This window comes from Petromyzon marinus, chromosome 9 (genome assembly GCF_048934315.1).
Source record: "Petromyzon marinus isolate PM22_M1 ecotype Great Lakes invasive population chromosome 9, UKy_Petmar_22M1.pri1.0, whole genome shotgun sequence".
Classification (NCBI taxonomy): Eukaryota; Metazoa; Chordata; class Hyperoartia; order Petromyzontiformes; family Petromyzontidae; genus Petromyzon; species Petromyzon marinus.
In genome coordinates, this window is record NC_133675.1 from 15,902,190 (window position 1) to 15,930,060 (window position 27,871).

The 27,871-nt window shown below is 52.4% G+C and overlaps 1 long non-coding RNA gene across 2 annotated transcripts; it reads right to left on the bottom strand.

Annotated features, from left to right (window-relative positions):
- Positions 1–1,341: 1,341 nt before the first annotated feature.
- Positions 1,342–27,042, bottom strand: LOC142924172 (uncharacterized). Of its 2 annotated transcripts, none has more exons than XR_012941354.1 (2): positions 25,517–27,042; positions 1,342–2,531 (listed from the first exon to the last, which is right to left on the bottom strand). It is a non-coding gene; the product is annotated as an uncharacterized LOC142924172 (long non-coding RNA). The 2 variants fall into 2 exon arrangements; XR_012941355.1 differs by lacking the exon at positions 1,342–2,531 and adding an exon at positions 19,495–22,079.
- Positions 27,043–27,871: the final 829 nt, after the last annotated feature.

Sequence of the window (27,871 nt, forward strand, 5' to 3'; positions counted from 1 at the left end):
GGGCCGAAGGAGCCGCGCATTACGCATTGGGGGGGAGAAGGCGGTAGGGTGGAGGAGACGGGGAGATGGCAGGGGTAGATGGGGGGTGTTGGGGAGCCGCTGTGTATCGTGCACTGACATTGAATTGGGGTGGCGCTGCGTTCGGTCTAAATTGGAGTGGATGTCTCTATCCCGGGGCTCAGTGTCCACCGAGGTGTAAACATCGCCTCTAAGGAGCCAAAGGCGGCCGGGAGGGCTGTTGGCCACCCATCCCGCTCGTGGGCCCGTGCCGGCCTTGCTAGGTGCTCGCTCACAGCACTTGCTTCCAGCAGTCTGTCACAGACTCATCCGGGGCGATGTTTGGTGAGAGTGCAGGGTGCTGGGTTTGTCGCTGGGAGGCAGTGGTGTTTTACGCGAAGCCGGGTGCTGGATTCACAGCAGCTCGGACGCAACGGTCACTGCCGTGCCGAGGGGCCCTGGGATGATGATGATGGGTGGGATGCAGTGGGGGTTGGAGGCGATGGGACGGCGCTGTGCTAAGCATCAGCGGGGAGACGGTGAGAGTCTGCGACAGTGGCGGCGATGCATGACGCGGTGCAATAAGTGGCTGGGAGTCACCGCTGTGTTGTGGACGATATCGGTTTGCTTGCATGTAACAGCGGGGAGTTGGTGTGTTGATGGCAATGCGGGGTGCTGTGTCATCAGTGAGAGTCGCTGTGCAGGGTGCTGTGTTCAGAGCGTGGAGTTAGTGTGATGATAGGGATGCAGGGTGTCTGAGTTCAGAGCGTGGAGTTAGTGTGATGATAGGGATGCAGGGTGTTTGTGTTCAGAGCGTGGAGTTAGTGTGATGATAGGGATGCAGGGTGTTTGTGTTCAGAGCGTGGAGTTAGTGTGATGATAGGGATGCAGGGTGTTTGTGTTCGTTCGTTGCGGCGAGTGTAGGGGTACAAGCAATGCAAGTGTCTGGGTTAATATCTGGTGTCGAGTGTTTAACATGTAGCCTTCTGCGACCACTGTCATGATCCATCGTTTTGTTATGGGTCAGATCGTGTAAATACGATACCAACGTATGTCGTATACCCTCCACCACACAGCCGAATAAGCAATGAGGTTCCTAACAGTTAACTGTTGCGGATCGCTCGCCATTACACCGGTGTTCTGAAGCAATACACATTAATGCGTTTGTTCACGTGACAATACTATTCATTCGACTGTGTCGGGTGGAGGATGTTGTACTTACACGTTGGTCTTGTTTTCTCGCGATCTGACCCCAGCATCAACAAATGGGGGTCGATTTAGTTTATCTTGACAATGTAGATGGCTGTGTTCGTGACAGCTGGAGCCAGTGTGCGGACGGACGCGAAGCGCTCTGCATTTTAATATCATGAATCCATCGCTGCTGTACACACACAACGCACGAGTGCATATCAACAGAGAGGAGAGACGACGCCGGGTTTCGTGTTCATAACTGGGGAGCGTAGGTGGCTGTTCGTGGATACGCTGGGCGCTAAGCAGCCCTCTATAACACCCTGCCACCACAATGCAGGGTGCCGAATGAGGGTCCGACAGTTCGCTTGCAGTGGGCCTCTTGCGGCAGCTTGGCACCACAACCCCCATCGGGCATCATCTCACGGGGCCAAGCTTGGCACCACAACCCCCATCGGGCATCATCTCACGGGGCCAAGCTTGGCACCACAACCCCCATCGGGCATCATCTCACGGGGCCAAGCTTGGCACCACAACCCCCATCGGGCATCATCTCACGGGGCCAAGCTTGGCACCACAACCCCCATCGGGCATCATCTCACGGGGTCAAGCTTGGCACCACAACCCCCATCGGGCATCATCTCACGGGGTCAAGCTTGGCACCACAACCCCCATCGGGCATCATCTCACGGGGCCAAGCTTGGCACCACAACCCCCATCGGGCATCATCTCACGGGGCCAAGCTTGGCACCACAACCCCCATCGGGCATCATCTCACGGGGTCAAGCTTGGCACCACAACCCCCATCGGGCATCATCTCACGGGTGTCAAGCTTGGCACCACAACCCCCATCGGGCATCATCTCACGGGGTCAAGCTTGGCACCACAACCCCCATTGGGCATCATCTCACGGGGCCAAGCTTGGCACCACAACCCCCATCGGGCATCATCTCACGGGGTCAAGCTTGGCACCACAACCCCCATCGGGCATCATCTCACGGGGCCAAGCTTGGCACCACAACCCCCACCGGACATCATCTCACGGGGCCAAGCGTTGCGGCGGTGCCGGGAGGAGGGGACGCGGCTCCGGGGATGGGTAAGGGTGGGGGCAGGGTGCAGGTGGGGTGAGAGAGGCAGGGGATGGCGATGTGCCTGTAAGAATGTCCGCGTAGAATGATGGCTCCGAGTGATTTTTGCAGCACTCCGGCATCACCGCTGGTCGGCTTTGGCGCATTTCCCCCGTAGAAGTTTGCGCAGCGAGGTGAATGTCTCCGCACTGCGCAACGTGACGTGGCCTGATGTCGCTCTCGCCGCAGTGCCGGGTGGAGCCGCGCCGACTGCTGCTGCTGTGTATTAACAATTCATGAAATGGCAACAAATAGCATGGCAATGTCATGATTGGTTTAAGCCTGATTCGTAGCCCTCGTTAATTTAATTGTTGTGTTCTTTTGTGCATGCACTGCAATGTACACAGACGGTGTGCGAACCAAGCGATTTAAATCTCAATTCTTTTCTCCATTGACTAGCTAGTTACTAGTCTAATTATATTCAACTCAAAGAGTGTATGTATCCCGCGAGCTCAGTATCCATTGTCGGTCCAAATCAGTTTGTGAAATTCCACATTCCTATGGCGGGGACCTTTTGTTTATAACAACCACTGTTGACATCCCACCCGATACGTTGGTACCTATAGCCCAGGACCGCACTTACCCTTGTTTAAACTGCACGACGGAGGTGCGGTGCTACCTCCTCCATGGGGATGAAGGGAGTCGCCATTATTGTGACCGCAGTGAAATGCATTTCGCCACTCGCATCAGCGATAGTGGCCCACTCAGTGCAAGGCTCTCGCACACGAGGTGCCACCGACTGGGGTTATAACCATAACATCATGCAGCTGTGAACTTGACAGTCACTTTTTAAATGCAATCAGAGATATTACAAATTTGTATTGTTCTTAATCTAGGAAAGCCAAACGACATAAACATGCAAGGATGAGAATAAATGTTCATTAAAAGCGTACTGTTGGACAATTGTCATCTCATTGAACAAACTGTTTTGTGTATATACATTGTTCTATTCTTGGTGTGGTTTTTATATAAGCCCTCTTGGGTTTCCAACCTCACCTGCGCACCGTTTTACCTTGATCTGTTTTTATTGTCTTTCACTTGTCTTTGTTGTGCGAAAATAAAATCTCCATCATGAAACTGTCACGTGGTGACCATCAATAATTCTTAATTACAAAGCAGGTTTTATATGTTTTATTTAGGAATACTAATTTATTATTTAAGGGGTTATCTTATACCCAATAGCTAATATTAGTTCACTTCAAATGCAAATTTAAAAAATAACTTCATCAGAAAATATAAAATAAATCTCATTAGGCCCCGTGGTGTAAAGTGCCGTCTCTGACTCCGTCTACCTGCGCTCTCTCATTACGTGCTGTGAAGAAGTGCCATTATCCTAAACGACACCCGTGGTATATATCTTTTATTTGCAAGGCCACGGTGTTGTTCACACCTTTGTTGAGTTTTGTTCGTTTCATTTTGCTTGTGCACCACAGCCAGCACAGTATCACCAAATAATTATTAATTCTACAGGACAACCAACGTTGATGTTGATAACAACACAAAGGGATCCTATGTTTTACAGTTATATAGGAGTACGCTCAAGGCACCCAAGTGTTCATTCCAAGTCGCTGCTTTATAAAGAACACCAATAGTGTGTGTGTGTGAAATACAGCCACTTTGAGGACATCTTCCTGCTTCAGAGAACAGAATAGGTGAAAAGAAATTAGACTTGTTTCCCAAAATAATTATTCACAAATATGATTCACAATGGGCTCAAACAGCGCTCACAACACAGGAACCACAATGCCACATTCGACCACTAGAGAGCACTCGTAAAATGGGTTGGCTGCTGAATATCCTTGGGGTTGAATATCCTTGGCGTTACGATGCGAGTCAAGCGAACGGGTAGCTTCTCTGGTCCGTATCTTTGACTTAAACGCCCAGTTGGAATCGTGAGTGTCTATGCGCATAGCGCCTGATGTTTATACGTATTGCCATAGCGAGTCTGCTTTGAACGTGCGGACATTTTGACTTGGCAAACATACCATAATTAGTCAATCCTCGTCCTTAATATTACAAGGTAGGAATGCCATTGAGAGTGCATTTATATGTTGTTTGATGTGGAACACAATGGTCTACACGCCTGTGTGTGCGCATTATACACGCACACAGCCTGAGTCTTGAATTTTCTTGGCAATTGTATGACTTAGAACCTTGAACTCCTGTGTGGAGAGTTGAAGCTGAGATTCCCCACTAACTATACGCGGCACGTTGCAGCAGCAGTCTGCTTCGTATGAATGTTGTGCCATCTCGTGGTGTCAGAGTGGGGTGGTGGTCGCTGTGGTTACAGCCCCGGGTCACGATTAAATCTCGGTCGGGGTGGGCGATTCTAAACTAAACTTGTTTTTGATTTAAAGCTTTCCTGACTGCAGTAATTCATATTCTTAGCTCTTTCGGTAAAGTCACGTTGAAGGGAAACAAATACTCTAAACGCCCGTTGATTCTAAATATGGAGGGAATAAATCGGAGGACCCGGAGAAAAATCCACGCGACCAAGGCGAGAAAATGCAAACTCCAAATATACAGCAGCAGGCGTCAGGGTCGGGATCGAACCCACGATCTCCTGTATACCAGGCGAGGTAGTTAACATCTCCTCGCCACCGTGATGATGAGAGAGAGACGCAAACTCCAAATAAACAGCAGCAGGCGTCAGGGTCGGGATCGAACCCACGATCTCCTGTATACCAGGCGAGGTAGTTAACATCTCCTCGCCACCGTGATTCAGCCGATCACCCATTCGGGTTCGACACTACGTATGCCACTTTATATACAGTTGTCCTAAATGTACATTATATACATGGACCAGACCCGCCTTGATATTGTGGAATTACCACCACCGGTTCACTCACAACTAGCAACGGAAACACTTTTCCGTTTTGCATGGAGACACTTTTTTTAATCCCAGTTAAAATTTGTTTTTAACATTTCTACAACACGTCGTGGCTACGATAGCTTCATTAATTCTCTCTCGCCCACACACGTGGACGAATCTAAATGAATGGGAGGCCACGTGGCTAAATTATGGACAGCGATCGACTACCGCTTGACAGCCGGGCAATTAAATTTCGCTGGCGGTGCACGCAACTCTCCTTCACAACTCCATGCAACTCTCTGCACACCCCCCCCAACGTATCCCCCCCCCCACTCAGCAACGTGTTTGCTGTGTCTGCTGTGTGTCTGCTATGTGCTGTGTCTGCTGTGTCTGCAGTGTGTCTGATGTGTGCTGTGTCTGCTGTGTGTGCAGTGTGTCTGCTATGTGCTGTGTCTGCTGTGTCTGCAGTGTGTCTGCTGTGTGTCTGCAGTGTGTCTGATGTGTGCTGTGTGTCTGCTGTGTGTCTACAGTGTGTCTGCTATGTGTGTGCAGTGTGTCTGCTATGTGCTGTGTCTGCTGTGTGTGCAGTGTGTCTGCTATGTGCTGTGTCTGCTGTGTGTCTGCTGTCTGCTGCTCGTCACGCAAGGCAGGGGCAAGGGGGACCGAGGCGGCTGTTGGTGCCCTCGTGCCGGCCTTCGTGAGGTGCTCGCTAACAGCACTTGCCCCAACAGTCTGTTAAGGCTACACGTGGGGGGGGACCTTTATCTTTGGTAGCGGCATGGCTCGCGCGCTGCGCTACGAACCCGGTGGCCCGAGTTCGCTCTCCGCTCACGGCCAACATCAGTGGCGCGAGTGCCCGAATCGGGTCTGTGCCACTCCTCGGTCGACTCAGCCTTAACACGAGCAGCTGGCGCGCTGAGTGAGACATCAGCACTGGGGAAGACAAAGGCGACCCCGGGCCTCGTGTTGTTGTTTACAATCTCTCTCGGTCTCTCTCGGTCTCTCGCTGTCGCCGTGTCCACACCGACGGCGACGACGCCGCTGGTGGTGACGACGCTGGGCGGCGGACCGCGCCCCGGGCCGCTGTCCGCATTGCAGAGCCCCGCAACAGCCCCCCCCCCCACTCCCCCTCCCTCGCCCCCTCTCCCCCCCACCCCTCCCCCACTCCCTCCTCCCCTCCCGCCCTCCTCCAGCCCGGAGCACGGACGTCGTAGACACGCGTGTACTCGTAGACACGCGTGTACCCGTAGACACGCGTGCACTCGTAGAGACGTGTACTCGTAGACACGCGTGTACTCGTAGACACGCGTGTACTCGTAGACACACGCGTGCACTCACCTGGAACTGGATTCAGAACGAGTCACTCGCGTAGTCAGATTCAGACTAAAGGTCCCCCGTGTAGCCTTACCAGACTGTGGGGGCAAGTGCTGTTAGCGAGTAAGCGCCTATGAAGGCCGGCACGGCACACGAGGGGGTGGGTGGCCAGCACCACGCCCGGCCGCCTTTGTCTCCCGAGTGGCGATGTTTACACAGCGTACCGGGTACTCATTTTAGGCCGAGTCGATCTAAGGGAGGCGTGGGACCAGTTCGGATAATGGTAATTGTGTGATCTTTTTTGGATCGTGAGTGAAAATCGAACGCACACAGCTCCCACACAGCTCCCACGCACTCCCACACAGCCCCCACGCACTCCCACACAGCCCCCACGCACTCCCACGCAGCTCCCACGCACTCCCACACAGCCACCACGCACCTCCCACGCACTCCCACGCAGCCCCCACGCACTCCCACGCAGCTCCCACGCACTCCCACACAGCCCCTACGCACCTCCCACACAGCTCCCACGCACTCCCACACAGCTCCCACGCACTCCCACGCAGCTCCCACGCACTCCCACACAGCCCCTACGCACCTCCCACGCACTCCCACACAGCTCCCACGCACTCCCACGCAGCTCCCACACACTCCCACACAGCTCCCACGCACTCCACGCAGCTCCCACACACTCACACACAGCTCCCACGCACTCCCACACAGCTCCCACGCAGCTCCCACACAGCCCCCACGCACTCCCACGCAGCTCCCACGCACGTACGAGGCACGCTCCTCTCGCGCACTCAACGACCGCACACCCGCAGTGAAGCCACAGCAGCAGCTGCCCAATGAGCTCCCTCCTCCTTACCCACCAGCTGGGCCTCCCCTTGCCATCTCCCCCATCGCCGCCCGTTCCCCTGCCCACCCAGTCTCACACAGGGCAGCACGGTGGCGATACGTGAACTACCTGGCCTGGTATACAGGGTCGTGGGGGGTTCCATATCCATCGATCCCGATCCCGACGCCTGTTTATTTTGGAGTTTGCGTGTCTCTCTCCCCGTGGTCACGTGGATTTTTTTCCCCGGCCCTCCGGGTTTTTTTCCCACCACATTTAGAATCCATGCGTTGAGAGTATTTTGCTGCTATAAATTTCCACACCGGAAGCCACTGCGTCGAGCTATCATTTGCGACAGCCAGTTCGCTTCTGATAAAAGCCCGACACGGCTCGGTGAGCCTTGCCTGGGGAAATCAAAAAGAGTTTTAGTTTATCCTGCCCCCTCCACAGCCTCCACCCTCCCTCTGCAGTCTTCCCCAACCACCCAGACTCGCTCCCCCCCCCCTCCTCCGAGGCGCAGAGCCACCGGCAGGCAGGAGTCGCACAAGCGCCGCCTCGACCCTGGCATTGGCCTCGTGGTCGCTCTCACTGCTCGGGCGTCAACCCAGAGGGCATTTTACATTCAGCAGGCGGCGGCAGCAGAGACGAAGCACCCCCCCCCCTTCCTTCTTTCCCTCCTCCTCCTTCCTTCACCCCCTCCTTCACCCCTCCTCCTTCACCCCTCCTCCTTCACCCTCTTCTTTCACCCCCCCCCTTCCTTCATCCCCTCCTCTCCCCTTCCTTCTTCCCCTCCTCCTCCTTCCTTCACCCCCCATCCTCCTTCACCACCCCCTTCCTTCATCCCTTCCTCCCCCCCTTCCTTCACCTCCTTCACCCCCCTCCTCCTTCACCCCCCATCCTCCTTCACCCCCCACTCCTTCACCCCCCCCCCCCCCCCCGTGTCTGCAGAGGCCACCGCCTGCAGCGGGCAGATGGGATCGGCGTTTGTGATTCGCCCTCAAAGCCGCCACCACGTCTTATTTATTTAGTCCATCAGTGTCCTGTACTTGCAGGAAGACGCATCCAATCCCGGCCCAGGCTGTATATGTCGCGGGATGTTCACGCGAATTTTACGGTTCATTAATTGTGGAACGGACTTGACAGTTACGGGATTTATTTTAGTTTGTTCCTGCCAAATGTATTACACTTGTGCCCATCAATACACGCGCTCACATTTGCTCGAATGTATTTTGGTTTTTGAGGACCATACTGCACTTTTTCAGGAAATGCTGCAGGATATATATTTTTGTTGCATCATGCACAGAGGCTGGTGCGCGCTTTTTACACATTTGTGTGTTCGTTGAAACGCGTGGTATTCTTTCCTGCACCATTCTCGTGTGTCAGGGTGCCCCATTTGCTCTCATTGGAAAGGGAGGAGAGAGTCAGTCAGCTGCTCAAAAGGGCAGCAGAGGGGAGGAGGGGAAGGGGGCGCAAGATGTCCGGCAAAAGGAAAGGGATCCTGCAACGGAAGTCCCCGAGAGGGACAAAGAGAAGGGCACGTCTCGAGATGAGCAGCGGGGAGAGAGGGAGAGGGGGAGATGGAGAAGGAATGACCGGGTCAAGATGTCGGGGATGAGACGACGACGATGATAGGGGATAGGAGAGAGGGAATAGGAGAGGGAAGGAGCAAGCAGAAATGAGCGGCATGGAGCAGCGTCTGTTTTCACAGGAGGCGGGGAGAGGGGAGGGGTTCAGAGTGAGGGTGGCCACAGTCGCCACGTGGTTTACGGGAGGCTTGAGCTGCTTTAGTCATCTAGATGGATGGTGATGCAATTTGTGTGGCACACGAGGGTATGCTATGGTCAGCACCTCGTCCGGTCACCTTTGTCTTCCCAAGGCCGAAGTGTACACACCGCAACATGTACCAATTTAAGGTTGAGTTAACCTAATAAAGGCCTAGTTAAGCACAGGTTCAGATATCACTCGCCGCTCATGTTATCCGTGGCTGGGAATCAAAGGCAGGTGGTTGGGTGTTTTCGGGCAGTTCACGAACCACTGCATCACCCCTCCCCATTGTACACATACACACATTGTACTCCCATATAGACAAGTCAATCGTTTTTTTTTCTGTGGCCAGGCAGGCCATGTCTGGTGACATGGCCCAGAGCGTGTCTTCTGAATATTAATCTGCGTATATTTGTTTCAGAACAGGGACAGTATTGACTTTTGACTGGACAATGCTGTGCCCCAGTTGTCCATACTAATGACTCTGCTCTGCTCGCTGAAATTACTGACCCCTGCGGAGCCTTCCGTGTGCCCACGGTGATTGACCCGGACGGTCGATCTGTCCTAGGGCGGGGTTGGAAAAGGATCCCATGGATTTCCCATGGATTTCTCATGCGCGGCGAGGCGACACGGCACAGTACAATGCGTAGTCATTTAGGCCCAAAGATTAAAAGTTAAAAAGAGCCACCGTGCCCCGTCGAGCACCTCTTTTTGCTGGTGACTCCGAGCCAGTTAGAGGGGTTTCTGGATTCCCGTAAAAGGGGCTTCAGGCCATCACTCAGGCTCCAGCATCATTTGAGTTGTCACTCTCAAAGTGTCCTATCCATTAAAGATGCCGTAAGCCAGCGTTGAAAATTCCACAATTACCTTGGCCAGGACCAGTTTATTAAAAGATCAAGTTATTGCTCGCTTCCCATACAATTGGTACTTAATTGTATACGCCCCTAAAGGATGATGGGCAACTTAACCCAGACCGTGATCTTGATTGTGCATCGGAGCTCTCATAACAAGACCGCCGCGCGGTGCTGCAGCACGAAGTGTTCGTAGTGAGCCCTGGTGAAATGTAATTGCTCCAACTATGATGGATCATTTCTTGTGCACTGGCAGCCAAGGCACTGTACAGCTCAGCTGGTAGAGATCGCTGCGGTTTTAACTCGTGAAAGGCGACACGCGCTGGGCGAATTGTAAACGGAAGTGGGTCAAGCGGCACCGCCTCTGATAAACCGAATTATCCGAATTGTTGGGTCAAAGGTCAAAACCTTGAACAACTTCAACCTCGTTCACATAAACTAAAAACAGCTTTCGAATTACTCCTCACCTCGTTGACAGAGATGTTCTCCGGGCAAACACACACACACAGATACACATAAGAGGGAGGTCCCGAGAGCCGATCGGGGCTGTCTTGTGGAATGAACCCCGCCGTGCTACATCACTTCGGGCTTCGGTCGTCACGTTCGGCATCGTGGGTCAGGCATTGTGTTACTGACCTGGCCCGGTTATGAAGTTACCCCGTTGTGGTCTTGGAATAAACGTGTTGCCTCCAAAGTCAAGTGTGTGTCTCCAGTGAACCCACTACACATGCACACAGTAAAAAAAAATCAAGGTGCCCCCTTAACTATAGCAGTATCCCAAGTCTATTCTAGATGGAGTCAAACACACGTACAATAATACAACAAAAATTAGTACTCTTTCTTGATTATGTACTAGAAGTGAACTCATCAAGCAAGAACGTATGGTTGTTTTAACTTTACAGATCACTTAATCTAATGATCAAATCATGGACACAGAGGCGGCGGATTAAATGGAATGAAAATGAATGTGTTCCAGGCAGACACCACGTGCTGCAAATCAATTCCCGCTCCGATGGCTATCACGGACGCGTATCACGATGCACGCTTGGCACTTACCGCTTCCCCGGGGTAGCAAGACTCAAGCGACTGATTACACGAGGCGAGAGCCCAGTGAGATTGCCCATCTCTACTTTGATCAAATAATAATGATGATGATGATGATAATCTAATGCATTTATTCAGGAAAGCCCGAGTCTCATTACTCTCCTTCAGGAGGGTTCTAAATTGGGCGAGGCTGCCGCGGCGCGATGGTTTGCACAGCGAACTTGTAGTCCATAAGTCACCGGTTCCATCTCGCGCTGCAGCAGTTGAAACAGCGGACAGGCTCCTGAGCAACACTCACCCCCTCTCCGTCCACCCATAAGTGTCAATGGGCACACCGTCGTCGGTGGCCAGGTCACCTCCGATTAGCGGCGGTTGGCTACGTACGGTGTGAAAAAAGTTCAACGTACTTACTGTGATTGTATGCTACGGTCAATACATCTACATTTAAGTATATCTGGGTGTATTCAAACTAAATTTAAGTGTACGTTGTTACATTTTTTCTGCCATTTAATTCTGATTAATTATTTCATAATCACCGACTGTGCTTGCTCCAAAGCTCGCTGGGCAAGGCACACGAAGAGAGCGCGCGCGCGAATGTAAACGATGCACCCCACGTGGCGGCACATGGGGGCCCCGCAATGTTGCATTTCAAGGCCGTTATCAGAATCGCTCGCCGCGTGAGTTACTAATGGAATATAATTGGGAGGGGATTGCATTTCAAAAAGCCATTGCCGTGACATCGGCACTTGGGTGACACTCGTGGTATAATGCTGCAGAGCGTTAAAGTACTCCAGATACAACTCACCAGGCCGCGGAGGGGTCTAACCGACAGGAGGGACCGACTGGGTGAAGGCGACATACGCTGCTTCAACCCGACCACAGCCCATCATCCACGCGGCGCCGATACATTCTGGGTTGGAAGCTCATTTCTTCACAACTGATTTTGGGGGTTTAGTTTGTTGTCATTCCCCTCACCTCCGATTAGCACGGGGCGGCTACGTACGGTGCTAAAAAAAGTTCAACGTGCATAAAACAAGTACCACTTTGTTGGACGTCACCAACGGAGGCATTGTTGTGTCGAGACTGTCCAACGCCGCAGGACTCATGGGGAATTTCTGTTACTGGCTCAGGATCACCGAAAGAGACCAGCAGCACTGCCCAAGCCTCACCCGAGCCGTGCTCAAGGTACAGAAGCGACTCCGCTGTGCCGGGTCATTGGGAGTCAGATACGGGGAGTGCCATGGAGAGGACCCTACCCACTTTACCGGCGTGGGATGGGGGGGGGGGGTCGGAGAGTTGGAAGCATAATGGATGCGTCTCTCCATCGGAGATGGTTTGGAGTTAATCGGCAAGGTATAGCAGGAAATGAAGGGACGTGTTCGGAGTGGAGGAGTGGGCCCGGACGCGCCGCGCCTGCCGTGGTGACGGGGCGACCCGAGTCGCCATGCGGTGTCGAGACGAAGGACACGTGGTGTTTGTCCATAAGAGGTGGTTGTGGGTTAGGTCGCGTAAATATATGTCGTTGGACCCGCCACCACCCGACACAGCCAATTTAGTAAGGGTTGTCACGTAAACAGAACGTGCCAATTCGTTACTAGTACAGCACACCGGTGTGTTGGAGAGTAAATCCACAACATTCACAATGCGAGTACGATGTTTCGCCAGTAATTACAACTAGCACCATCAGGCGACAGGCAGATTTGTGGAGAAATCCTCCTGTTTCGTTCTGAAACAGAGAGATAAATGTGATGTCGTCACTTGCGAGCCAATCCGGTGCCAAGTCCTAAACACCGCGAACAACGCGTTTGGTGTTCAGGTTCGATTCCTGTCCACGGTGCACGTGGCGTGTAAACCGCTCCTGGGATTCGACTGTTGTCAACGTTGCCCGAATGATTCGCCTGGCCGCGCGTGGATGTGGCCGAGTCCACGCGCTCGTGTGTCCTATGCAGGCGTGAATGGGAGCTCGCTAGCCACGCCACATCGGGGATTTAGTTACCGCTTTCACACGACCACCTGAAACGCTGGCCCCGGGACTATTCGTGTTCCGTGCAAGTGGGCGACACGAGGCTGACGTCGACACGGAGAGCTGCGAGTGGTGACGGCGCTGCGTCACGATCCCAGCGACGTCTGCTTTGTCGTCTCCCCGCCAAGCGCGCGACGACCCGAACACATCGCGCGCTAGAGGTCAACACCACAAGAGGTCAACACCGCTAGAGGTCAACACCGCTAGAGGTCAACACTTAGACCTGGAGCGGCGATGGGCAGCATCAACACCGTTGAAACAAGACCCTCGCGCCGGCCTTCATAGGTGCTCGCTACTGTCACGTTCCGTCCATACTTCACCACGCTGGTCAGTGCGAGTTGGTGAAGACGTCACCAGATGGCCATCCCCGGCCACTGTAAGGTGGCATTAGAGCTGCCGGCCGAGTAGTCCGAAGGGCGCAATCGGTGTTTGGGGTTCACGCGGAGTGTTGTTCAGCTTCGAGTCTGCTCAGAGGAACTCCTCTCGGTAGCAAAGCCGAGCTCAAGGAGACCCCCCCCCCCAACACCCCCCATCTAGATAACGCACATTACTTCCATAAAACACGTGATGGATTGATTAATTGATGATCAATACCCTCGTCAATCCCCCTCCCCTCCCAGCAGCCCGCCACGCGCTACGGAACCCAACGCGCGCACTCAAGGGGAGGAGGAGGAAGGAGGAGCAAGCGGGAGAGTTTTAAACGCTGCTCGCGATTGGATTTAGGGCGAGGGGGGGTGAGATTTAGCGCTCCCAGATTTCTTGTCGTTCTCTGCGTGGCGCTCATTTGTCAGCCACGCCCGCGGTGGCCGTGAAGCGGCCGCGCGGCTCCCTCGCCCCCCCCGCCCTGCGCCCCCTGCGCCCGGCAGCAGCAGCAGCCTGGGCAGCAGCAGCAGCAGCCTGGGCAGCAGCAGCCTGGGCAGCAGCAGCCTGGGCAGCAGCAGCCTGGGCAGCAGCAGCAGCAGCCTGGGCAGCAGCAGCAGCAGCAGCCTGGGCAGCAGCAGCAGCCTGGGCAGCAGCAGCAGCAGCCTGGGCAGCAGCAGCAGCAGCCTGGGCAGCAGCAGCAGCAGCCTGGGCAGCAGCAGCAGCAGCCTGGGCAGCAGCAGCAGCAGCCTGGGCAGCAGCAGCATGGGCAGCAGCAGCAGCAGCATGGGCAGCAGCAGCAGCAGCATGGGCAGCAGCAGCAGCAGCCTGGGCAGCAGCAGCAGCAGCCTGGGCAGCAGCAGCAGCAGCAGCCTGGGCAGCAGCAGCAGCCTGGGCAGCAGCAGCAGCAGCCTGGGCAGCAGCAGCAGCAGCCTGGGCAGCAGCAGCAGCAGCCTGGGCAGCAGCAGCAGCAGCCTGGGCAGCAGCAGCAGCAGCCTGGGCAGCAGCAGCATGGGCAGCAGCAGCAGCAGCATGGGCAGCAGCAGCAGCAGCCTGGGCAGCAGCAGCATGGGCAGCAGCAGCAGCAGCATGGGCAGCAGCAGCAGCAGCAGCCTGGGCAGCAGCAGCATGGGCAGCAGCAGCAGCAGCATGGGCAGCAGCAGCAGCAGCAGCCTGGGCAGCAGCAGCATGGGCAGCAGCAGCAGCAGCATGGGCAGCAGCAGCAGCAGCATGGGCAGCAGCAGCAGCAGCCTGGGCAGCAGCAGCAGCAGCGGCTCACCCCGAGCCACCGCTGGGCACGACTCCTTGGCCACGGCAGTGGTCGCACCTCGCAGTTGGCGCGCGGTTGGCAACGTACGGTGCGACAGAAGTTCAACGTGCACACGCGCGTAGTGATACGACGACGATGTCGCAAGACACACACGAGGCGGTGTCGCGGTTAGCGCTACGCTGCGCTACGAACCGGGGACCAAAGTTCGATTCCCGCTCACGGCCAACGCCAGTGACGAATTATCTGAACCGGTCCTGGGCCTCCCCTGGGTCGACTCAGCCTAAAATGAGTACCTGGTGCGGTGTGTAGTAAACATCGCCAGTGGGGAGACAAAGGCGGTCCGGCGTGGTGCTGGCCACCCACCCCCTTGTGTGCCGCGCCGGCCTTCATAGGTGCTCGCTAACAGCACTTGCCCCGACAGTCTGTTACGGGCTACACGGGGGATCTTTGTCTGTGTGCGCTCATGCTGTGTGAGCTCTAAGGATCGTTGCCGTGGGGAGTCGCCGCTATCCCCACTGCACAACCGCAGCTCCGGGAGAATGCCGCGCATTGCGCAATCACTGCGTGACCGCTGTCCCGTAGAAGACGTGAATAAATAACGACTGCACCGACTCTGAGAGAGACGATGGGCTGCGTTGACCCTCAATAGCAGGATTTGAAATCGAACTTTGAGCGCAGGAGGCGGTGGAGGCGACCGGGAGCCGGCACAGGGAAGAGCCCTTCGAGCTTGGGGCACGCCTCGCTCACACGAGGCTCCATTCCCCTGCGTGCTCCTCCTGCCGCCTGTCGTTCACGGGGAGCGGTGGTGCAGCGGTCAGCGCTACGCTGCGCCACGAACGGGAATCGACCCGAGTGCGATTCCCGTTCACGGCCCAACGCCAGTGACGGTTATCTGAAGCAGTTCTGTGTCTCCTCTAGGTCGACTCGGCCTCAAACGAGTACCGTGTGCGCCCGCGCCACCCTTCACGCGGACGCACGCTGACGGTGCTTTACCCAAGAGTCTGCTGAAGGCTCTACGGACGAGGGGGGGTGGGGGTCTTTGCGCTTGTTGCGCCTCTGCGCTCTTGATTTGTTTGTCACTGCTGCTGTCCCTCACTGACACAGCAGCAGCAGCAGCTGTCCCTCACTGACACAGCAGCAGCAGCTGTCCCTCACTGACACAGCAGCAGCAGCAGCTGCCTGCCGAGTCGGGCCACGTGATGGGTGGGCCCCGCACCGCCCGCACTGAACGCCGCTGGCGACTTGTGATCTCACTCGAGTTAATCGCTTCGATGTATATACATATTAGAGGTGTTCAGTTCGAGATGCTTTGTTTAACACAGACTTGCCCGCTGAGTCAACACGTCTCACGGAGCAAGGGAAGAAACTGAAGAAGAAAAAAAACAGACACTTTACATATGTTACAGGGGTTGAAGCAGTGCCCGTGTAGACGAGAATATCCGTTCTGCTGCATGACTCAGGAAGTGGCGGAGACTTCTACATTCTGATCGCGGTGTCAATTGTCCGCTTGGACCACCGCTGTAGGCTCTCCGCTGCATTGTTACCCACATTATTATATCGGCCCAGAGTGATGATCAATGAGCCGGAGTGATGATCAGCGAGCCAGAGTGATGATCAGCGAGCCAGAGTGGTGATCAGCGAGCCAGAGTGGTGATCAGCGAGCCAGAGTGATGATCAGCGAGCCAGAGTAATGATCAGCGAGCCAGAGTTATGATCAGCGAGCCAGAGTGATGATCAGCGGGCCAGAGTAATGATCAGCGAGCCAGAGTGATGATCAGCGAGCCAGAGTGATGATCAGCGAGCCAGAGTGTTGATCAGCGATCCAGAGTGATGATCAGCGAGCCAGAGTGGTGATCAGCGAGCCAGAGTGATGATCAGCGAACCAGAGTGATGATCAGAGAGCCAGAGTTATGATCAGCGAGCCAGAGTGATGATCAGCAAGCCAGAGTGATGATCAGCGAGCCAGAGTGATGATCAGCGAGCCAGAGTGATGATCAGCGAGCCAGAGTGATGATCAGCGAGCCAGAGTGATGATCATCGATCCAGAGTGATGATCAGCGAGCCAGAGTGGTGATCAGCGATCCAGAGTGATGATCAGCGAACCAGAGTGATGATCAGAGAGCCAAAGTTATGATCAGCGAGCCAGAGTGATGATCAGCGAGCCAGAGTGATGATCAGCGAGCCAGAGTGATGATCAGCGAGCCAGAGTGATGATCAGCGAGCCAGAGTGATGATCAGCGATCTAGAGTGATGATCAGCGAGCCAGAGTGATGATCAGCGAGCCAGAGTGATGATCAGTGATCCAGAGTGATGATCAGCGATCTAGAGTGATGATCATCGATCCAGAGTGATGATCAGCGAGCCAGAGTGATGATCAGCGAGCCAGAGTGATGATCAGCGAGCCAGAGTGATGATCAGTGATCCTCAGTGATGATCAGCGAGCCAGAGTGATGATCAGTGATCCAGAGTGATGATCAGCGAGCCAGAGTGATGATCAGCGAGCCAGAATGATGATCAGTGATCCAGAGTGATGATCAGCGAGCCAGAGCAAGCTGCACGACGGTCCAGTTAAGGAACGCGTTTCTTGCCATGATCGCAGCGACACACGGCAGACTCTTGCGAATGCAGTCACTGTGACACAGGTACACAGCACGGAACAATATTATTCAAGGTGGTGATAACGTTCCGCCAACGTGTATCGGATTGTCATATTAATTACCCTTCAAGGTTGATTAGGCGTTGTGTACGTTAATAAATATATTTAATACAATTGATGTCATCCTGTATATGGGTTAACGCGTGCTGTATCACGATGTTTTAATGACTGTTCCGAATGCGATGGCATTGATTGCATTGTCATGATATAACGCTCGCGAAACAGTGGCAGCTGTAATTTACGATAATTTTACAGACGATTATAGTGGAAGCAAATTTGTATGGCTATGTAATGGTTATTATTTATAATATATTTAAATCGATTATGGTAATGATTGCACTTATGTTAATATCTTAACCGTTAATCATCATACTGTAAATTGAATTATTCACGTTGTAAATTATTGAAATAAAATGAAAGTACGTGTAAGAGATTATGATACGTGGTTTAATGTGTATGTAAATTAGTTATGATGATGGGGATAATGGGAATTACAAGTCTGATTTGTTGGTGACGACGCTAAGAAAAAACTAATTGATTGGATGTACAGTATATGGGCAGAAGCGATGTTGACGATATTTCGAAATAAAATGAAAAATATAAGATGATAACGAGGATTACGATGAGCAAAATAACATGAAATAATGTACAATTACTCATAGTTGCTAATAACGGCGATGATGGAAATCGCAATTAAGAGCGTGTAATTAAAGTGATGATGATAATGGCGAGTGTGGCGATGATAATGGCGAGTGTGGCGATGATAATGGCGAGTGTGATGATGATGATGAATCGATGCGCACACACGCGCGCGCCGCAGTGCAGGTGCGCGCGTGCTGCAGCCTACGTGGCGCGAGTGTACTGCAATGCGGCACGTGCACGCGCGCACGCACGCAGCCACGTGCACGCGCCTCCGCCGCCGCTGCGGAGGAGCCCGAGGATGGAGGCCGCGCGTTTGGCCTCACACGACCCCAGCGCGCAGCAGCCACGGCCGCGTGCGAGACGAGGAGAGCGCTCCCACCGATTAACCCGTAGCGCGCATGCACAGCCTCCTCCTTCTCCCTCCTGCACCAGGGACCCTACCGAGCCACACCCAAGCGATAGTCGTTAACAAGACATCGTCATCTACATCATCGCCACCGTCATCTTAATTTAAACACAAATCCGCGGTGGGGTTCATGCGAGAAACTCGCGGTTTCCTTTTTTGACGTGACAAGAATGATTGAAATTGAATTGAGCAAAGACTCCCATTTGAAGGGGCTTTTCTGAAATACAGGGAGAGTTTAACGACTCGGCGAGGCTTCCCTAGATGAACAAATGGTATTAGTATTATTACCAATACGTACGGTGCAAAAGAAGTTGAAGATACATTATCATAAGTCAATATGCATGACAGCTCAATGTTCCAACAATAACATAACCTATGTGTACGTAGCATTGTGACAAGTTACCATTTTTTATTGATTCATCATTGTTTCCATCAACAAAAAAGTTGAAAATTTGCCAACGTGTGATATTAGAATCGCCATCATCATCATCATCGGATCATCACGTGATGAACACCGTTGTACAATTCGCACGTTTAAACGTATTATTTTGATGAGATTGTTCATCTCAATTATTTGGGTGCAACTTGTGTCCGTTTGGAAGCTACGCCTTGTAACATGCCTAAGCGAATATTGACAATATTAACATATTGACAATATTGCGATCAAAAACGGAAGCCAAATGTTTGTCATATTGTATAGGACAGCGAAATTGGTTAGCCCAACTCAGACCATTGTGATATGAACATGTTTTTTAACGAATTAGGCGAGATGGACCAATCAGTTTCAAGGACAATGCATATATTATCATAGTATGTTTTTTGTTTGCATTTTGACTGCAGGTATTGTGGTCAATGCAGGCATGAATCCTTGTAAAACGGTTTCAGTTTTGTTGCCAGAAAAAAGGGGAAAACCCCTTTTATTTCATAAACGACTTATTTGGTCAATTTAGCATATTGTTATGGAGAGGAAAGTAATATCTCGACGTTTCGACCATCTATCCTTCTTCAGAAAAGTTAGAGGTTTACGGAGAGAAGAGAGCGAGTTTAAATAGTCTCGGTAGGTAAATGTGTAGTGGCTGATGTCAGACTTAATTATCTTCGAGACTATTTTAAGTTTACAAGTCGGCTATGTGTTGCTGGATGAGGCTGGGTGGACGATATCCGTGCTATTATTTACAACCGGGCAGCATCCTCACATTCCTGGACACCTCAGAATCGAAATCTTTATTTATCCTGGAGAAATCCGATGAGCTATGAAGCTCTTTCACAGATGTCCAGTAGAGGCGTTTCAGAAAGTTACAATACAAAAATATAATAGGAGTGCAAAGTATAGGAAAGGTAACACAAATTACTAAAATAAATACGTAAACTAAAACTAAACATTGTTTTTATTCTACCAGTTAAAGCCCACTGAGCTCTTCGTTATTTTTCATCGCCGTGAATGATACTTTTCTCAAGAAGTCCAGTCGGCCAACGAGTTAACAGGCTCCTTTTCCTTTCGCCGACGGTATTAAAACAATTTCGCTTATGAGTAAACCCGTTGTTGTTATTATTATAAGTCCGATGAGCGTCTCATCCAAATACAATCACACCCTGCCGCTTGCCATCCCGGAACGACCTTCTCTAATGGCAATAACTCACGAGGGCTGACGTGCGTGCGCGTGTGTGTATCTCTCTCTCGGTCTCAGAGCGAGGGGTTTCACTTTCCCCGCCTCACTTGGCGTGTGCAGAGCAGCCGAGAGCAGCGAATCAACCCACACGCACCCAGAGATTCGCGATGCATCCGTCACCCGCGCGACTTCGCGGCCGGTGCGGTGAACACGACGCGTGGATGCGCGAACAACACCGAGACAGATCGTCTACAGCGTCGGCGAAACGCCGCGACAGCTTTCTGAGTATCGCATTAAATCTCACGCACGCACGCAACGCATTCAACGAATTATATCCGTCTCGTTATGCTGCGTGGGCAAAGTCCGCAATAGCCGCGCCATGCACATCCTGGCACCCGTCATAGGAATGAGGAATTTACAATACTGAATTAGCTGAATTATAGCCAAGACACTGCCCGGCGTTTGTACGAACGTATCGTCCTGTTAAAATGTAGTGTTTAAAACAGAGGCTCCTTAATGATATTATTAGGCTGTAGTGGACGCAGAGGTGCACGCTGAACGGAATGGGGTCGAGATCGCCTCTCGTCGGTGGGATTGCGCTGATTTACGACGCGAGACTGCAAATTGAGTCACTGCTTCGCAAACGCCGGCGCGCTGTCGTGGGCACGCAACTCTCGATGGACTGCGCGCGCGCGCGTTCCCTCTCGCGAAGGAGAACGTCGAGAAAAAGAAAAAAATAAAGAGGGCGAGCACCCTGCACATCGAGTCTATTCGTGTTTGTGCTACAAGCCTACCGGCGTTCATCAAAGTTCACGGTTCAACTCTCAGCCAAATTAACACGACGTGGCTGCTCGGTGTTTTTTGACCCCCCCCCCACCCCCACGCAAAGACCACCAGATCCTCCCTCCACCGCAACAATTGCCACGGCTGGTTAATAACGACATGAATGTCCTTCAGGCAGGGAAGCATCGCTAGGTCTCCATTCTTTCAGTTGATTTTCTGTTTGAGTGGCATGTGGGATGGCATTGGAGAGAAAAATACTTCCACGAGAGCGTAACATTCATAGCTGCACAAATATTTTCACAAATACTGTATATATTGCTTGACAACAATTCCTTCGTTATTATAATCAGCCATGATATCCATCAAGTGCTGTATGAAGGCCTCTCCTCGTCGTCACCATCCTTCATGCTCCTGCAACGCCGCAATCCATTCACCTTCTGCAAATACGCGGAACGCTTTATTTTTTGCCGTCATCATGTTTATGATGCATGTCTACAACAGGCCATAAACCTATTGTGGGGGCTCCCCTGGGCAGCGGCAGCAGCCACCGCCGCACTAAGCCATCACTGTGGCCATTTCGAATGTCCCTCCGACTCTTTGCGATCCGTGACCCTCTCAGCCAAGCGCCTCCCACCAGACAGGCGCGGTCCGCATCACGGAGCGCGAGGCCCCCTGGGTCCTGGGGCTTCGTGCCACATCTCCTGTGGACGCTCTGCCCGCACGGCAAGGCGAGCCACGACGTCCGGGGTCCATCTGCCCAGACGGCGGTGTCGGATGAGGTGCACCGTGGCGGGGAGGACTCGTGTGGAGGGGGGGGGGGGGGGTCACGGCGACGTTTGTGCTCAAGTCAGACCACGCGGGAGTTAAACCTCTCGCTCTGAGACCGAGAGGAGGGAGACCCAGAGAGAGAGACACACACGCACGTCAGCCCTCGTGAGTTATTGCCATCGGAGAAGGTCGTCCCGGGACGGAAAGCGGCAGGGTGTGATTGTAAGGATGAGACGCTCATCCGATTTATGAAGACTAAAGAAAGAGGCAGACACAATGGGATCCCTGCCGAACTCCAGCGGGGCTGCTAACAGGGCGCCCCCCACCTCCCCCCGCAGACTCTCGTGTCCGACCCCCGCCGTGGTGCCCGTTGCCGTCGTTGTGCTGCGCGGTAGCTGCCCAGGGCGCGTCCGTTGGTTCCGGCGCTCGGCACCGCCCTCCTCGGAGGGCGCCGTCCACTTTCGCGGTCCTCTGCACCGAGCCAAACGCCGCCTCGAAGTCAACGAGCGCGACGGGGCGAGAGGAGTCGCGGCCGAACTCCCGGAGAGCGGGCGGAGGTGCTCCGGCTTGTGGCGCCACCGACTGTGAAGGCCGCTTGGGTGTGGGGTGCTGGGTGTGGGGTGCCGGCTCTGGCGCACACCGTGCGAAACGAGCGAGTCATTAGCTCGTTGTTGGCAAATGTTTTTTTTTTATTGGGACCGATAGGATGGCAGCTGCTACGTGTCGGTAGGCTCGGCCTTCAATGCCTATCAGATACGATGCCACCTGTTAAGGCTGAACCTCAGCCTTGCGCTTGCCTTTACACCCAATGTCCCCATGTTAGTGCCCATGCTGTTCCCGTGCTGCTGCCGAGAATAATTTCACACACCGCGGTCACCGTGGACTTCCCCGGCACAGCGCCGACTCTCGGGGCATCTTTATAAAACATCCAGGATGGTCCTGCATCGGGGACGGGGTCATGTTTGGCCTCCACCCGAGTGTGTTTGGGGCAACGATCTTAAACTCTGCAACCACGGACTGGACGTACAATGTGTTTTGGCTGCTGTTTTGTGCCACCACGCTACCATAACCTTGACGTCGAGATGGGAAATAGATCTGGTCGTGACTTGTCCCAGCCATAGGCATGTGGAATGTTGACGACGACATCGGCGGTGGGGCTGATCACACTCCCATTACTATCACAACGATGGGACCCCACTTGCTATGAATTTAAATGTATGCACTAGTTGATAAGGACAATTTTAATTTAAAGGCATCATCACCATAAGTTCGTTAAAATTAATACCACGTGACAAAACATCAAGTGGTTGCTCTGTAAAAAGGCTGCCTCTTGCCGTAGAAATGTGCAATTCCATTGTAATGTCCAAATGATGAGCCACTTTTTTTTAGCGATCATTTGTAGCCAGGTCGTTTCTCAAAGTGAATACCTCGGCCTCGGTGAGCTTTACCTGGTAGGATGGAGATGGTTTTATTTGTACGTCTTTGGGCGGTTCGTTTGCCTTTCTTGTACGTTGCACTACGATCGTGTTGTTGTACTGTTTGTTGTTGTACCGTTCTTACCCCATGCCCCTACTGGACATTTGTGAAAAAAAAGCTTTATAGCTCATCGAATTCCTCCATAAATAAATATTCTGATTCTGAATAGAGATGAGTATTTTCACTCGAGTTGGAGCAATGAGACACTTTTGGCTCCATAGCGATCGAGAGGTGGATCACACAGAGATGGAGCCAACGAGCGAGACTCCTTCATGATGCGACACAGCAAGTAGGTTACTGCCAGAGAATAGCTACACAAGAGATTTATGAACATAAATTCTTCAGAAGAATCCTTCAAGGAGATTTTCTATCCTTGACACAGCAGGGGGCGCACTTTCCCACACACTGCATTGTGATTGCTGCTGCATGACTTTCTCAAACTTATGTGTTTTTTTAAATTTCGAGAGCTGGCCTAAAGCTAAATTTAGGCCAATAAAACTATTTCACACGGGCATTTCTTGTGTAACCAATGGTGACTGGGATGAGACTACCAATTCCCTGCACTTAAGGGCGGGCCGGTTTAATTATGGGCGCGGTTGGCACCCGACATTAAATCCAGGATCTCAGCAGGGTCGTCTTATCGCCGTGACCCCCTGAGCCAGCCGGAGAGCCAGCATGAGGGCAGCTCAACACCGTAGCGAGCACGCGAGAGCCAGGCAAGACAGAAAGATAAAATGTCACTTTGGGAGGTTGACAGCCCATCACGAGGAGAAATAAAATCCGTACCACTTTTGTGTAGTAAGCAGTGATTGTGCTCTGGATAGACTGGGCCTCAAGTCGATAAAATTAGGTACAACTTTGCAAATACTCTAACAGTCTTATGGGATAAGATTGTCTCAACCCTTCCCCGCCATAGGAATGTGGAATTTCCGAACACTGGATGAAGGTCGCTGGTGAATACGAGCACTGCCCCAAAAAATGCTCTCGAACGTAGAGTAAGAGAGCAACGTTTAATGGTCCCTCTAAAGCATGTTCCACGCAACGTGATTGCGCCCGAATCGTGCCGTTTTATCGCTTATGCCGTTGATCGATTCGAGTCCGTGATTGATCGAGCAGCTTAAAAATGGGAGGCCCGCGGTTGAGCTGACGCTGCCGTTTTTTTTTAGTGTGGCAGGGAGAAATCGGTGCTCGTGCACGCGAGAGAGAGAAGCTCCCACCCCCCCCCCACCCCCTTGCAACGCGCACCCCGCTACACGCCAATGGATTATCGCGTTCCGAACACCACCATGCCCACGGACCCACAGAGTAATAATCATTGTTGTTGTTATGTGCCAGCTTGACACCGAATATAATCATAACGGTGAGGCCTCGCCAGTTCTGGGTCAGTCTACTGCGGGATGAAGGCCTCCCTCCCCCTTTGTCGTATGGGACATGGAGGTTGTTTGGCAATAAGAAAATCGTGCCCGGGAGCGGTGGTGCAGTGGTTAGCGCACTATACACTCCGAAAAGCGTCGACCCGAGTTCCACGGTCAACATTGGCGACGAAGATCTAGCAATAGCTATTGCGTAACAGACAGCCACTATTCACGACCGTGTAGCGTTGCTTTGTTGCTCAATGTGCATCACTGCCAACGCAGCCGCAGCGACAGCGTCACCACCAACCAAGTCAGGCGTTGAGTTCTGGGCACGAGGAATGCTACGGGCGAGACCTGCATGCAGAGACAGAGTTGGATGTGTGGGCATTCTTGTAATCCTCCCTCCCCCCGCAGGTGGTTGTGGGGTCAAGCAAGCAGCGGACACTTGACAGTTATTCGCAAATGTTATCGATTTGCAGTCTCTTGCAGGTTTGGCGAAACGTGTACCCACACGGAGTGCCTTCGCAACACTGAATATGCCGCTGCGCACTGCATTTGAGCAGTTTCAATAGTCCGAGGAATTGACGTGTTTGTTTAAAGGTCCGTATTCACTTGTTTCACACACACACACGTGTGAAGGAAGGGAGGAGGCATCGCCACAGTGGCTACTGCCAACGCGATCATCTGGCTCGCCAAGCACCTCAATGTAAAATTAAAGCGGTCGCTCAACAACAACATCAGCTATAGAAAGACGAGGGCACGAGTGTGCTTGTGTGTGGATAACGTGCACACGTCACAGGGCAGCACGTTCTGCCTGGGGACGGCTATAGACAACAAATACAAAGACCCCCCGTATAGCCTTTAACAGACTGTTGGGGCAAGTGCTGTTAGAGCAGCGCCTATGAAGGTCGGCACGGCACACGAGGGGGTGGGCGGCCAGCAACCACGCCCGACCGCCTTTGTCTCCCCGGTGGCGAGGTTTGCACATCGCACCAGGTACTACTTTTGGAGGCCGAGTCAACCTAGGGGAGGCTCAGGACCGGTACAGACCATCGTCACTGGCGTTGGCCGTGAGCGGGAATCGACCTCGGGTCCCGATCCCGACGACCGCTGTGTAGACACACTCGGTGCTAATTAATATTGCACCGTCTGGATTTGCGCTACATATATAACGGTGTCGAGAATCGGCGTCGTGAGAAGTGATCCCATTCATCACGCCACCGCGTCGTGTTCACCTTTCTCCGATGTGATGTGGACACCAGCAGAGCAGCGAGCCAGCCGTGCTACCTCCACCATAGGGACGGTGTCTTCAGACATTCTTCGTTGCCAGACTAGACATTACACCAGTGCCGGATTATCCTCGGAGAAAAAGTGCCTGCAGCACGTGCAGGCGCTGCACGTGTAGCTTCAGGACGTGTATCCGCAGCACGTGCAGGCGCTGCACGTGTATCTGCGGCACGTGTATCTGCGGCACGTGTATCTGCGGCACGTGTATCTGCGGCACGTGTAGCTGCGACACGTGTATCTGCGGCACGTGTATCTGCAGCACGTGTAGCTACTACACGTGCAGGCGCTGCACGTGTAGTAGCTACGGGCCCCGCACTTTCAAGAGCCCCGCGCTAAATGCTTTCAAGATATCAATTCCGGTTCGGTGATTCTGCACTATATTACTATAGTACTGTACCGCCTTCAACTTTTATGAACGACTGGGTGTTTAAGGGTAGCAATTTGCTGTATTATCCGACTGTATAGCAAATGAAAAGAAAATACAATTATTTTACTATGCAAGTTAAAAATGTGCGTGTTTAAATGTGTTTTTATATTTAGGGCCTCTTTATAACATATACTACAGGTTCCGCACTAGCTTAATCCTGCACTGCGTTACACCCGACCGTTCCCAACACCCGTGTATGTATATAGAGATGGTGTCAACAATAGCCGGTTTGGTGAGTTCCGAGTGATGATGTTATTCCAATCCTCCTGTGGCGGAGCAGCTGCGCCCTGTGATTGAATACATGCACCTGCTTCTGTTCAAGCGGTGTCCTTAACGCGCACAAACAATACTAATTAACACTTCATTGGGCCAGAATTTAAAAAAGCATGTTATATACGTAATACGTTACAATGTCGGGCAACGGCCCTTATCTCGGATTGAGTTTTAGTGAGAGGTTGAATTTTAGTGAGAGATTGAGTTTTAGTGAGAGATTGATTTTTAGTGAGAGTTTAACACGTAGGCTTTCACAAATCTGGCTGTCCGCCTTATGATGCTAGTTGCAATGACTGGCGAAACGTCGTACTGAGATTGTTAATGTTGTGGATTTGATCTCCAACACACAAGCGGTGAGCTGTACTAGTGACGAATTGGCATGTTCTGTTTACATTACAAACCTTACTAAATTGGCTCTGTCGGGTGGTGGCGGGTTTAACGACACATTTACATTTACGCGATCTAACCCAAAAACCGATATCGAAGAGCATTTTTAAATTGATTATCCGAACAGTTCCACAGATTGTGAGTGACAAACTCAACCGCGGTCCATTAATTGTTGGTCTGTATATTTGGCTCTATTAGGCAATTGCCAGGCAATCGCTGGGCTTGCAATCAGGAGGAGGCGAAGTCCACTCAGAACGCTTCTCTCTCCTCTCATTCACGGGGCACAACATCGCCCTCAGTGGAGACGCAGCGTTCACCACTTGGCGGAGCGGTGGCGCTGTACTCTGCGCACTGCCACAGTCGACGATTGTTCACGGCCACGGCCTCCTCTACCAGTAGCGAGTGCGGCCTTCGTCCGGCATGCATGAACAAAGGGCCCTTGATGATTGTTATTATTTCGAATGTATGTGCCGATCTTGAGGAGGGTATTTTGCTTAAAGGATGTTTTTTTTAACCCAACCTATTGATTTTACAAATACCCTTTCGTCAAAGAGACTGAAGTTACGCGAAGACACAGCAACTCGAAACTCAGTGTGTGATCATAGTTTGAGTGTTGAGGAAGTCATCGTTGCAAAGTCATGTAAGGGCCATTGCCCGAAACGTCAGCGATTATTTATTTTTCCCTTTAAAGCCGCAGTATAATTGACGAAAGTGTTGAGTGTTGTGTTCATTGCGCTTTACACCAACGCAACAAAGTCCCACCAGGCCAGTGTCCATAATGATCTTCTCTATTCGTGTAACAGAGCCAGCAGTAGCAATTCCACATTCTCATGCCGAGGATTAATCTGTTCGCTTACTTTCCACCAAATGGTGCCCATTGCACCTGGTGATATTGTACAAATACGACTGTCATTATCGATGCTGTTATTTGAATAATAAAAAAATGAAGGTAAATGTTACTGTTGACATTTGAAGCGTTCATTCCGACAGGCCCGTGAACCCTGGATAGCAAGATGGCGCACGTTGGTCATGCTGTGTGCACATGGAGGTGACGGTTCCTTCAAACCGTTGGCTGCACTTCGTCGGCTGAATCGTTGCTGACGAATGGCTGCGTTTTGAATCGTAGGGGCAATGGTAACAATTCTTGCTAAAGGTTTGATGACAAGGACCATCATCTAGATGTGAGTCTGGCCACTCGAGTTTAACCGGTGCGTGT